This window comes from Chiroxiphia lanceolata, chromosome 26 (genome assembly GCF_009829145.1).
Source record: "Chiroxiphia lanceolata isolate bChiLan1 chromosome 26, bChiLan1.pri, whole genome shotgun sequence".
In the NCBI taxonomy this organism is placed as follows: domain Eukaryota; kingdom Metazoa; phylum Chordata; class Aves; order Passeriformes; family Pipridae; genus Chiroxiphia; species Chiroxiphia lanceolata.
In genome coordinates, this window is record NC_045662.1 from 19,129 (window position 1) to 31,801 (window position 12,673).

At 52.7% G+C, this 12,673-nt stretch overlaps 2 long non-coding RNA genes across 3 annotated transcripts in view; both read left to right on the forward strand.

Annotated features, from left to right (window-relative positions):
* LOC116798923 overlaps window positions 1-12,673 on the forward strand; it is a 35,852-nt gene that overhangs the window by 6,661 nt on the left and 16,518 nt on the right. The window lies entirely within an intron of this gene.
* On the forward strand, window positions 632-5,417 carry LOC116798925. 2 transcript variants are annotated; one of them, XR_004360969.1, is made up of 5 exons: window positions 632-791; window positions 3,746-3,755; window positions 3,842-3,901; window positions 5,109-5,232; window positions 5,280-5,417. It is a non-coding gene; the product is annotated as an uncharacterized LOC116798925 (long non-coding RNA). The 2 variants fall into 2 exon arrangements; XR_004360968.1 differs by having other exon boundaries at window positions 634-791; window positions 5,109-5,188; window positions 5,285-5,417.

Here is a 12,673-nt window from a genome sequence, read left to right on the forward strand (position 1 = left end):
ACCAAGAGAAGCACCGCCCCAAACCCTGCCCGAGCTCCACCTATACGCCACCTATTATTAATATGCATTGATAGATGTTGTAATCACATCTGAAGATTGTATAAAAATACTGATTTTGTGTGAAGCCTTTGAGCAAGTTTGTCCAGCGCGAGCTGGCTTGCTCCCAGCTTTGAATAAAGAAATACCTTGCTGCTTAAAGATAAAAAAGTCTCTGAGCAGTTTCTTAGACCGATTTTTCGGATTCAATGGGTCCGGTAGAAGTGATGCTACTTCTGTCAAAAGCAGAGCAGAGGTCGAAAGCACTTGAGGAAGTTGCTTGCAGAGGTACGGTGCATTCCAAGTTACAACTCAGGAGTCTCAGTGACTTGTCCAACAGGAGAGCTCCTTTTCCATTTCTCAACCCCCAGATTCCTCCGGAGTAGGAAACTGAAAGCACTGACTCAGAAAAGCTCCTTTCCTTCCTTATAATTGTGTTTTGTCCTTCCCATTTGACAGTGCTCTTGGAAATGTGCTGTTGTGATCTGGATCTGTGAGCAGCCCTGACCTCTCACAGCACTCATCCAATGGCAGGAAGACCCTGCCTGGCTCCTGCTGGGGTTCTCGCCACCACCGACCGTATGTATGGGTCACTGGAATGGGGAGCAGGGTGGTGGGACCAGTAAGGACCAGTTAAGGGGGTTGGGGGCACTTCAGCATCTCCATCAAGGTCAGATCAGTACAGACCAATACAGACCAGTATATACCAGTATAGACCAGTATAAACCAGGATAGACCAGTATAAACCAGTACGGGTCACTGGAACGTGGAATGGGGTGGTGGGACCAGTAAGGACCAGTTAAGGCAGAACTCAGATGGGACTTACTGGTATGGGGCTGGGCATGTCTCCTCTTTAGGTGGGCTGTTCTCCCTGGTGGGCGTGTCCCCTCCCAAGGTAGGCGTGGTCTCTCCAAGTGGTGTGTCTTTTGCCTCCTCTCCCCCTCCTGAACTGGGAGCTCAACTGGGACTTACTGGTTTTTGAGTGGGGGTGTCCCCTCCCATGGACGGACCCACCTTCAGCCCCCCTCCCCACCTTTAAGGACCCCCCCAAACCCCCTCCCCCCCCTTCCTGCCCCTCCCCCACCCTCGGGGTCCCCTCCTGCCCCTCCCCCACCTTCAGAGACCGTCAGGGCCCCTCCCCCACCCTCCCAGTCCTCCTCTGCCCCTCCCCCACCCTCAGGGAACCTCCAGCCCCTCCCCCACCTTCAAGCTCCCTCCCTACCTCTCCCCCACCCTCAGGGAACCTCCTGCCCCTTTCCAGCATCAGAGACGCTCCTGCCCCTCCCCCACCCTCAGGGTCCCTTCCTGCCCCTCCCCCACCCTCAGGGACCCTCAGGGCCCCTCCCCCACCCTCAGGGACCCTCCTTCCCCTCCCCCACCTTCGGGGTACCTCCTTCCTCACCCTCAGGGACCCTCCTGCCTGTCACCAGAACAGAGAGATTTCTCTGAACAATTTTTCCTGCGCACTGTAGGCCTTGCTTGCCATGGAAGTGACAAGCTGTATTGTATATACTTATAGACTCTGTGAAAATATGTGATGTTTATACTTGTTAGCTCTGTGTCTAATTATAAGGTTTGAGAACATAATATGTTTATAGAAAAAAAACCTTGAGAAACTGAAGATAATGAAACACCTGCAAATTTAGTAAAACCCTAAAAGCAGATTAATTAGAAAGAGGTTTCTATGCCAAGGATGATTTCAGATCGCGTGGACAGAATATCAGGTCCAATGAACTGGAGACATGAGACGCGTGCACAGACTGAGCTATCCAATCACTTTGTTGTAAGTATGTGCCCCAAACAAACTAAACTGTATAAAAGTTAACTGATTTAAATAATAAATTTGACATATTGCCGACCATAATGGCCTGTGAGCATCATGTTCATGCCTCCCCATCAATTCCTGCCCCTCCTCCACCCTCAGTGACCCACCTACTCCTCCCCACCCTCGGGATACCGGGTTCCCCTCCCCCACACTCAGGGTCCCTCCTACCCCTCCCCCACATTCAGGGTCCCCTCCTGCCCCTCCCCCATGCTCAAGGTCTCTCCCCCACCCCCAAAAACCCCCCTCCCAGGCCCCTCCTCCACCCTCTGAGCTCTTACTGGGTTCTTACTGGTGTTACTGGGAGGGTTCCTGAGCTCTTACTGGTGTTACTGGTGTTACTGGGAGGGTCCCCGAACTCTTACTGGTGTTACTGGGAGGGTCCCCAAGCTCTTACTGGTGTTACTGGGAGGGTCCCCGAGCTCTTACTGGTGTTACTGGGAGGTTCCCTGAGCTCTTACTGGTGTTACTGGTGTTACTGGGAGGGTCCTTGAGTTCTTACTGGTGTTACTGGGAAGGTCCCTGAGTTCTTACTGGTGTTACTGGGAGGGTCCCTGAGCTGTTACTGGTGTTACTGGGAGGGTCCCCAAGCTCTTACTGCTGTTACTGGTGTTACTGGGAGGGTCCCCAAGCTCTTACTGGTGTTACTGGAAGGGTCCCCGGGCTCTTACTGGTGTTACTGGTGTTACTGAGAGGGTCCCTGAGCTCTTACTGGTGTTACTGGGAGGGTCCCTGGGCTGGTACTGGTGTTACTGGGAGGGTCACTGAGCTCTAACTGGTGTTACTGGGAGGGTACCTGGGCTCTTACTGGTGTTACTGGGAGGGTCCCGGACCTCCCCAGTCCGTTACTGGTCCGTTACTGGGAAGGGGGCGTGGCCTCACACCGCCACTGGTCCCTTACTGGTCGAACTGGGAGCCTCCCCCGATCTCCCCCCAGCCCTTACTGATGCCTTACTGGTGGAACTGGGAGGGCAGGGGCCGTTACTGATCCCTTACTGGTCTGTACTGACCAAACCAGGAGCCTGTTTTTTCAGCAAATTTTCTCTCTGCACTCTGGTGCAACAAGACTTTGAAGGTGGTCAAGCTCAGTTTGAAGCAGCTCATTTTTAGCAACAAGTTTATCCGATTTTTCTCCTGTTTCCCTCTCAAAGACTAACGATGACTTCTCAGCACATTTTCTGATTTCAAAACAGTAGACTCAACATCAGAAATCCATTCATGACTTCCGTGTCAGTAGTCCATGCGAATGTCTGTGCACTCACTTTGGCCTGAGAGAAACCTGCCTGTTTGCAGGGCACTGATAGGACAACTTTTCTTTTTGCAGATAGAAAAGGGCAGATAAAGAAAAAACAGATGGGTCCAGCAGAAGTGATGCTGCTTCTGTCAAAAGCAGAGCAGAGGTCGAAAGCACTTGAGGAAGTGGCTTGCAGAAACACTGTGCATTCCAAGTTACAGCTCAGGAGTCTCAGTGACTTGTCCAACAAGAGAGCTCCTTTTCCATTTCTCAACCCCCAGATTCCTCCGGAGTAGGAAACTGAAAGCACTGACTCAGAAAAGCTCCTTTCCTTCTTTATAATTGTGTTTTGTCCTTCCCATTTGACAGTACTCTTGGAAATGTGCTGTTGTGATCTGGATCTGTGAGCAGCCCTGACCTCCCACAGCATTCATCCAATGGCAGGAAGACCCTGCCTGGCTCCTGTTGGGGTTCTCACCACCACCGACCCAGTATGGGTCACTGGAATGGGGAGTAGGACGGTGGGACCAGTAAGGACCAGTTAAGGGGGTTGGGGGCACTTCAGCATCTCCATCAAGGTCAGACCAGCATAGACCAGTATAGACCAGTATAAACCAGTATAGGCCTGTATAAACCAGTATGGATCAGTACAGACCAGTATGGGTCACTGGAATGGGGAATGGGGCAGTGGGACCACTAAGGACCAGTTAAGGGGGTTGGGGGCACTTCAGTATGTCCATCAAGGTCAGACCAGTACAGACCAGTATAGACCAGTATAGACCAATAAAAACCAGTACGGACCAGTACGGGTCACTGGAACAGGGAGTGGGGTAGTGGGACCAGTAAGGACCAGTGTAAGGGGGGTACTTTTGAATTGGATGATCAATGGAGAATAAGAGGCGTGAGAAAGGAATCATAGTAGGATGTGAAACCAACCAGAGTATGGTACAACGTAACTTCATGGTACAGGCTAATTGTGCTTTTTAGTAAGTCAGTTTGATATCCCCTATTATCAGAGCTGAGTTCTTCCTTGGTTTTGCTACATATTGCAAGATGGATACATCTACTCTTGAAACACAATGGTAGAGGTCATACATAGGGGTGAGAAAGATGATGATGGGAGGAAGATTATGTGGGCAGGGGTCGCTCGCCCCTTGCCCTACAAGTAGGGCATGCGCAGACTTGTTATCAGGTGATGAACAGGCGGGGTTTGGCTGCCATTCAGGCATCACCTTATACTACGTACTGGCCTTACGCAGTGTAATGTGGAACTGATAAAAGTGGGGTGTCGGGACTGCTGAGCTGAGCAATCCTCATCCTGCCACAGAGACTGTGTTGCTCCACGGAGACGCCCGCTAAGCATGGGTACCGACCAGCTGCTGCAGATCCTGACAGCCCTGGCCTGTCTGTGTGGGTAAGCACAGTTTATTGATAGGAAGCAACTGAGAGAACAAACTTTTTAATATCCTTTTAGTGTTCCCTTTAATTTCCCTTTTTACTAACCAATATTGTGTTAATAGTTATCCATAATACTGTGTTAAGATCCCTTTTTTGGTATCCCTTTAACCCCCTTTTCACTAGTTAATACTGTATTAAATGCTGTTGGTAGTATTTGTTTTTAAGGCCACACAATAAGATATCTTGTATCCTTTTTTAGTTTTTTGATTCTCTTTGCTAAGTTTATTGTTATTATTATTCTCACTGTAATAAAAGATATTTTGTGTGTTTGAATATTTCTGGCACTTGTCTTTATTCCAGACATGTATCCAAACAAACTGTTAAAACCGGTTAAGGGGGTTGGGGGCACTTCAGCATCTCCATCAAGGTCAGACCAGTACAGACAAGTATAAACCAGTATAGACCAGTATAGACTAGTATAAACCAGTATAGACCAATATAAACCAGGATAGACCAGTATAAACCAGTACGGGTCACTGGAATGGGGAATGGGGTGGTGGGTCCAGTAAGGACCAGTTAAGGGGGTTGGGGGCACTTCAGCATCTCCATCAAGGTCAGACCAGTACAGACCAGTATAGACCAGTATAGATTAGTATAAATCAGTATGGACCAGTATAGACCAGTATAAAACAGTACGGGTCACTGGAAAGGGGAATGGGGTGGTGGGACCAGTAAGGACCAGGTAAGGGGGTTGAGGGCACTTCAGCATCTCCATCAAGGTCAGATCAGTACAGACCAGTATAGACCAGTATAAACCAGTATAGACCAGTATAAACCAGGATAGACCAGTATAAACCAGTATAAACCAGTACGGGTCGCTGGAACGCGGAATGGGGTGGTGGGACCACTAAGGACCAGTTAAAGCAGAACTCAACTGGGACTTACTGGTTTGGGGGTGGGCGTGTCCCCTCTTCAGGTGGGCGGAGTCCCTCTCTGGTGGGCGTGTCCCCTGCCAAGGTGGGCGTGGTCTCTCCAAGTGGGTGTGTCTTTTGCCTCCTCTCCCCCTCCCTGAACTGGGAGCTCAACTGGGACTTACTGGGTTTTGGGTGGGCATGTCCCCTCCCAAGGATGGACCCACCTTCACCCCCTCCCCCCATCTTTACAGAACCCCCAAGGCCCCTCCCCCCCCCCTTCCTGCCCCTCCACCACCCTCAGGGTCCCTCCTGCCCCTCCCCCACCTTCACAGACCCTCCAGGTCCCTCCCCCACCCTCTCAGTCCCCTCCTGCCCCTCCCCCACCCTCAAAACGTCCTGCCCCTCCCCCACCCTCGAGCTCCCTCCCTACCCCTCCCCCACCCTCAGAGAACCTCCTACCCCTCCCCCACCCTCAGGGTCCCTCCCTACCACTCCCCCACCCTCAGAGACTCTCCTGCCTCTCCGCCACCCTCGGGGAACTTCCTACCCTTCCCCCACCCTCAGGGACCCTCAGGGACCCTACACCACTTTCGGGGTCCCTCCCTGCCCCTCCTCCACCCTCAGGACCCTCCTGCCCCTCCCCCACCCCCGGGGTCCTCTCCTGCTCTTCCCTCACCCTTGGGGACCCCTCCTCTCCCTCCCCCACCCTTAGGGACCCTCCTGCCCCTCCCCCCCTTTGAAGTCCCTCTCTACCCCTCCCCCACTCTTGAGGTCCCCTCCTGCCCCTCCCCCACCCTTAGGGACCCTTCTGCCCCTCCCCCACCCTCAGGGACCCTCCTGCCCCTCACGCACCCTCAGGGAACCTCAGGCCCCCTCCTCCAGCCCCAGGGTTCCCTCCTGCCCCTCCCGCAACCTCAGGAACCCTCCTGCCCCTCCCCCACCCTCAGAGGACCCTCCTGCCCCTCCCCCACCCTCGGGGTCCCCTCCTGCCCCTCCCCCACTCTCAGGGTCTCCTCCTGCCCCTCCCACACATTCGGGGGCCTCTCCTGCCCCTCTCCCACTTTCAGGGACCCTCAGAGACCTTCCTCCACCCTCAGGAACCCTCCTTCCCCTCCCCCACCCTCAGGAACCCTCCTTCCCCTCCCCCACCCTCAGGGACACTCCTGCCCCTCCCCCACGCTCAAGGCCTTTCCCCCAACCCCAAAAACCCCTCTCCCAGGCCCCTCCCCCACCCTCTGAGCTCTTACTGGGCTCTTACTGGTGTTACTGGGAGGGTCCCCGGGCTCTTAGTGGTGTTACTGGTGTTACTGGGAGGGTCCCTGATCTCTTACTGGTGTTACTGGGAGGGTCCCCGAGCTCTTACTGGTGTTACTGGGACGGTCCACGGGCTCTTACTGGTGTTACTGGGAGGGTCCCTGATCTCTTACTGGTGTTACTGGGAGGGTCCCCGAGCTCTTACTGGTGTTACTGGGACGGTCCACGGGCTCTTACTGGTGTTACTGGGAGGGTCCCTGATCTCTTACTGGTGTTACTGGGAGGTTCCCTGATCTCTTACTGGTGTTACTGGGAGGGTCCCTGAACTCTTACTGGTGATACTGGTGTTACTGGGAGGGTCTCTGGGCTCTTACTGGTGTTACTGGGAGGGTCCCAGACCTCCCCAGTCCATTACTGGGAAGGGGGCGTGGCCTCACGCCGCCACTGGTCCTTTACTGGTCGAACTGGGAGCCTCCCCCGATCTCCCCCAGCCCTTACTGATGCCTTACTGGTGGAACTGGGAGGGCGGGGGCCATTACTGGTCCCTTACTGGTCTGTACTGGGAAGGGAGAGGGGAGGGGCCACCCCCTCGAGGCCCCTCCCCCTGCAGTGATGTCACTGGCTCCCAAAAATAGCCCAGGGGGGCCCAAACTGGGCGGGGGGACCTGGAGCTGCTCCCAGTGCGACTAGTTCAGGACTGAGAGGGACTGGGAGGGAACTGGGAGGGAACTGGGAGGAACTGGGAGGGACTGGGAGGGGGCGGGGCCTCCACCCCTCCCCCCTCTCCGTGTCCTCTGGGTGACCCTGGGGGGGAGGGGGATGGGTCGCTCTCAGTGGCTTCCAGTAGTTCCCAGTAACCCCAGTGAGCCCCCCAGTAACCACAGTTGCTCACCTCATTCCCCAGTGACCCCCCCAGTAACTCCTAGTAACCCCCCAGTAACCCCACTAACCCCCCAGTGACCCCCCCCAGTAGTTCCCAGTAACCTCAGTAACCCCAGTAACGCCCCCGGTATCTCCAGCGACCCCTCCAGTAACCCCAGTGACCCCCCCAGTAGCTCCCAGTAACCCCAGTGTCCATCCCAGTGCATCCCAATGACCCTCTCAGTAACCCCAGTGACCCCCCCAGTTACTCCACTAGTAGCTCCCAGTAACCCCAGTAACCCTCCCAGTGACCCCTCTCAGTAACTCTAGTGACCCTCCCAGTAACTCCAGTGACCCTCCCAGTAGCTCCCAGTAACCCCAGTGACCCCTTCCAGTAACCCCAGTGACCCCCCTAGTAACCCCAGTGACCCAGTGACCCCCCCAGTAACCCCAGTTACTCCACCAGTAGCTCCCAGTGACCCCCATGTCCATCCCAGTGTCCATCCCAGTAACTCCCAGTAATCCCCCCAGTAGCTCCCAGTAACTCCCAGTAACCCCCCAGTAGCTCCCAGTAACACCAGTGTCCATCCAAGTAACCCAAGTGATCCCCCCAGCAGCTCCCAGTAGCTCCCAGTGTCCCCCACAGTGCCTCCCAGTATGTCCCAGTTTAACCCAGTTTACCCCCCTCGAGCCCTGGGCCGGGTGGAGGAGGGGTGGGTTCACATTTCCATGGCAACAACCCTTTCCCTCTGGCCCAGTTTCTCACAGTTCCTCCCAGTTTAACCCAATTTTCCTACATCTTTCCTCCATTTTTTCCACATTTTCCCCCATTTTTTCCACATTTTTCCCCATTTTCCCAGATTTTTTCCCCATTTTCCCAGATTTCCACCATTTTTCCCAGATTTTCCACCATTTTTCCACATTTTCCTGAATTTTTCCCCATTTTCCCAGATTTTTCCCAATTTTCCCACATTTTCCCCATTTTTGCAAATTTTTTCCCCATTTTTCCTCATTTTCTCGGATTTCCCCCGTTTTTATCCCATTTTCCCAGATTTTTCCCCATTTCTTCCCCATTTTCCCAGATTTTCCCAGATCTTTTCCCATTTTCCTGGATTTTTCCCCATTTTTTCTGCATTTTCCCAGATTTTTCCCATTTTTTCCACATTTTTCCAACATTTTCCCCGATTTTTCTCACATTTTTCCCCATTTCTACAGATTTTTCCCAGAATTTGCTGCATTTTTCTCCATTTTTCCCAAATTTTTTTTGATCTTTCCCCATTTTTCTCATTTTCCTGGATTTTCCCACATTTTTTCCACATTTTCCCAGATTTTTCCCCATTTTTTCCCCATTTTCCCAGATTTTTCTCCAGATTTTTCCCACATTTCCCCCCCATTTTCCTGGATTTTTTGGCCCCCCAGTTTTCCAAATTTCCCCAGTGGGAAAAAATGGGAGGAAATTTGGGCAAAAAGTAGGAATTTCAGGGAAAATGGGGAAAAATTGGGGAAAAAGTGGGAAATTTGGGGAACACAAATGAAAAATTGGGAAAACTGGGGGGAAATTTGGGAAAACTGGAGGAAAATCCAGGAAAATGTAAAAAAAATCGGAAAAATGTAGAAAAATGGGGGGAAATCCAGAGAAATGGGGGGGGGAAATTGGGAAAAATGGGGAGAATTTGGGAAAAATGGGGGAAATTTGGGGGGAAAGTCAGAAATTTGGGAAAATGGGGGCTTTTGAGGGGAAATGGAGGAAAAATTGGGGAAAAAGTGGGAAATTCAGGGAAAACAGGTAAAAAATCAGGAAAAATGGGAGGAAATTTGGAAAAATTAGGGGAGCTTGAAAAAAAATTGGGAAAAAATGGTGGAATTTGGGGAAAATGGGGCGAACTGAGAAAAAATGGGGGATTTTGGGAAAAACTGGAAGAAAATTGAGGAAAAATTGGGAAAAATGGGGGGGAATTTGGGGGAAATGGGGAAAAATGGGGGAAGAAGAAGGAAATTCGGGAAAAATGAAAGGAATTGAGAAAAAATGGGGGAATTTGGGAAAAAGAGGAGGAATTTGGAAAAGAATGGGGAAATTTGGGAAAAATGGTAGAAATAGGAGGAAAATTGGGGAAAGAAGTGGGAAATTTGGGAAAAATGGAGAAAAATGGATGAAAATTTGGGAAAAAAGTAGGAAATTTGGGAAAAATGGAGAAAAATGGATGAAAATTTGGGAAAAAAGTAGGAAATTTGGGAAAAATGGATGAAAAATTGGGAAAAATGAGGGGAACTTTGGGAAAAACTGTCCCCCTCAGGTTTGGCCCCGCCATGACCCCAATGGCTCTGGGATCAGGTAACCCCCTTCCCCCACCTCCTGACCCCTCTCCCTCCCCGGGGTCACTGCCCCATGCCCCTCCCTGGTCCAGGCTGTGACCCCTCCCACATTCTGCAGCCCCTCCCCCAATTTATGGACCCTCCCCAACTTTATGGCCCTTCCTCCACTCTCTGACCCCTCCTCCACCGACAGCTTCACCCTGCAGAGGTGTGCGCAACTCCCCAGGCAGGATGAGACCTGACCCCGTCAGGCAACAGGGTCCCTGCCCTGGCATGAAGAACCCCAGAGCACAGGGACCCTGCTCTGCAGGACAGTCCCGGGCACCCCTGGCTGCACCCCCACCTTCCCAACCAGCAACCATCCCTGGGAGAAGGAGCCCACCTGCACAGTCCCTCTGACGGTGCTGCAGGGAAGGCCTGCCCTGCAGAACATCCTCCTCCTGTGCAACAGACAAACTGGGAGAGTCCTGACAGATGCGCAAGGCTGTGGGATGTGGTAGCTTTAGGAGATTCCTCCAGGAACACAAGCGACATTGCCCTGCACCTGTAGACTCACTCTGCAGAGGAGTATGAAGTTGTGTCTCCAAGGGAAGTCTCAGCTGAACACCTCCCATCTTTCCGCTGCCTTTAACCTCCCTCTACCTTGCTTCTCTTCTCTCGTGCCTACAGGCAGTGCCCTCGGCCCTGCTGGGCTGTGTAGAGGAGCTGCTCCTGGGCAGAGCTGTCTCTCTGCAGTGCTGCCCGCTTGCCAGGAGTTCCCTGTGTGCCAGGAGCTGAGCAGCACAGCAAGAGCCAAAGGCAGCCCTTTCTCTGCCCCTCTGGGTTCCCTGCAGGTGTCCCTGGGGCTCCAGGGGAACCTGCTGTGGAACAGGCTGAAGGAAACAATGATGCTCCCTCTTCTCACCTCTTCAGTGACACTTCTTTCCAGCAGTGACATTTCTCCTCTTAGAAAATTAAAAGGGTCTGATGATCACCTTTTCTAGTTTCATCATTACACAGGACACCAGGAGGGTGACAGTAACTCTGATAACTCCCTGGCACAGTGGGGGTTTTCCTGGAGTCACACTCAGAAATGTGTCAGGGTTCTGAGAGGTGTCCACCCCTGAGCTGGACTGATGCACTGCTCACACACACTGGCGTGTTCAGAGACACGAGTCCTTCCCTCGCACACACACAGGCAGTTCATTCTAGCAGGGGCAGTGTCTCCCTGGGCTCCTGCTGCCACACCTCAGCCCTGTAGTGCGCCCACCCTGCCCACTCCTCCACTTCAGATGAACACTGCGGTTTTCTACTCACTGGAACTGCCCAGTCCAGCCCCTCCCCGGTCCCCCCATCTCCCTGCCCTGCCCCAGCCCAGTAGAGCAGCACTGGTCGTGCATCAAGAAAGAGAGGAAATAGAGGACAGGGACAGTGACAGCGTGTCTGGACTGCTCAGGAGATCATCAGCTCAGGTAGCAGCTCCTGCAGCCCCAGGTCCAGACCCTCTTCCCAGTGGCCCAGGCAGCTGCTACCACGTGGGCACACGCTCTGTTGCCCAGGAGGGTCCTGTAGTGCAGGGCTTTGCAGATGGCCACGTAGCGGTCGTAGGACATGATGGTGAGAAAGGCAACCTCTACTGGGATCAAGAAGAAAATCAAAAAACACCTGTGCAGTTCATCCTGAGTAGGAGATGCTCCTGGTGTTCCAGAGGAAATTGACCATGGTTTTGGGGACAGTGGTTCAGATGCAGCCCACGTTTGTGAGGGAGAGGTGGAGCCGGAAGAAGTCCCTGGGGGTGTGCAGCTGGTGGGTAGGCTACGGCGTTGAGGTCGTTGCCCAGGAGGGCAGCCTGGGAGATGCCCAGGAAGAAGCAGAAGTGCAAGAGCTGCAACCAAGAGGAGGAAGTGGGGGATGGAGTTGCCGTTGGACATGAGCTTCCTCCGGGCATCCGGAAGTGTCCAAGGAGGAAAAGGCAGGGAAAACTTTGGGACAGGTTTCCTAGATCAAACCCATGAATTCCTCTGAGCATCTACCCTCATCCCAAGTATCTGCAGTCACACATATGTAGATTCTGGACTGTAGAAGACAGGCTTAGCATGACTTTAAGATGATTTCTTCTGAATTTTTGGATTTATTTTTCTACTGCCAGGTCTGAGAGCTGTGTCACGGTGACACGGGGGGCATCATGGAACCAAAGGAACCCTGAGACATTTCAGAATCCCACGTGTCTTGGGTCTGTCTGAACTGGAGTTCATTTTCTACTGCAGCCGTCACAGTGCTGTGTTTTGCATTGGGAGATACAAATCACACCAGTGCTTTGGCAACTGCTGAGCAGGGCTGGCACAGTGTCCGCATTGTCAGCTTCCTCCCTTGAATCGGGGGCAAGATCATGGGAGGGGATACAGACAGGCCAGTTGAGCCAAATGGACCAAAGGGATATTGCAGAATATATGACGTCAGCTCAACTACAAGAGCTCAGGAAAGGAACAGGAAAGGGGGAAATCCATCTTTTTACAATACTTGCCTTCTGAGTGACCTCTCTGTGTGGTGAAGCCCTGCTTCCCCCTGAAGTGGCCAGGCATGGCTGCTGATGGGAAGTAGAGAATAAATCTCCTTATTTTCCTCTTCACTTATGCATGCACAAACTTTGGTTTTTGCTTTAGTAAAGTGCCTGAAGGTAGAAGTCATTTTCCATGTTTTTCTGTCTCTGCTCTCTGACTGGGAAGGGCAGTGATAGAGGGGCTTGGTGGGCACCTGGTATCCAGGCAAGGTCAACCCACTGCAACACTGCAGGGTCTCATGGAACCAAAGGACTGCTGGGACACTGAGGGAACTCACGGAATCATGTGTCCGTCGTGACAC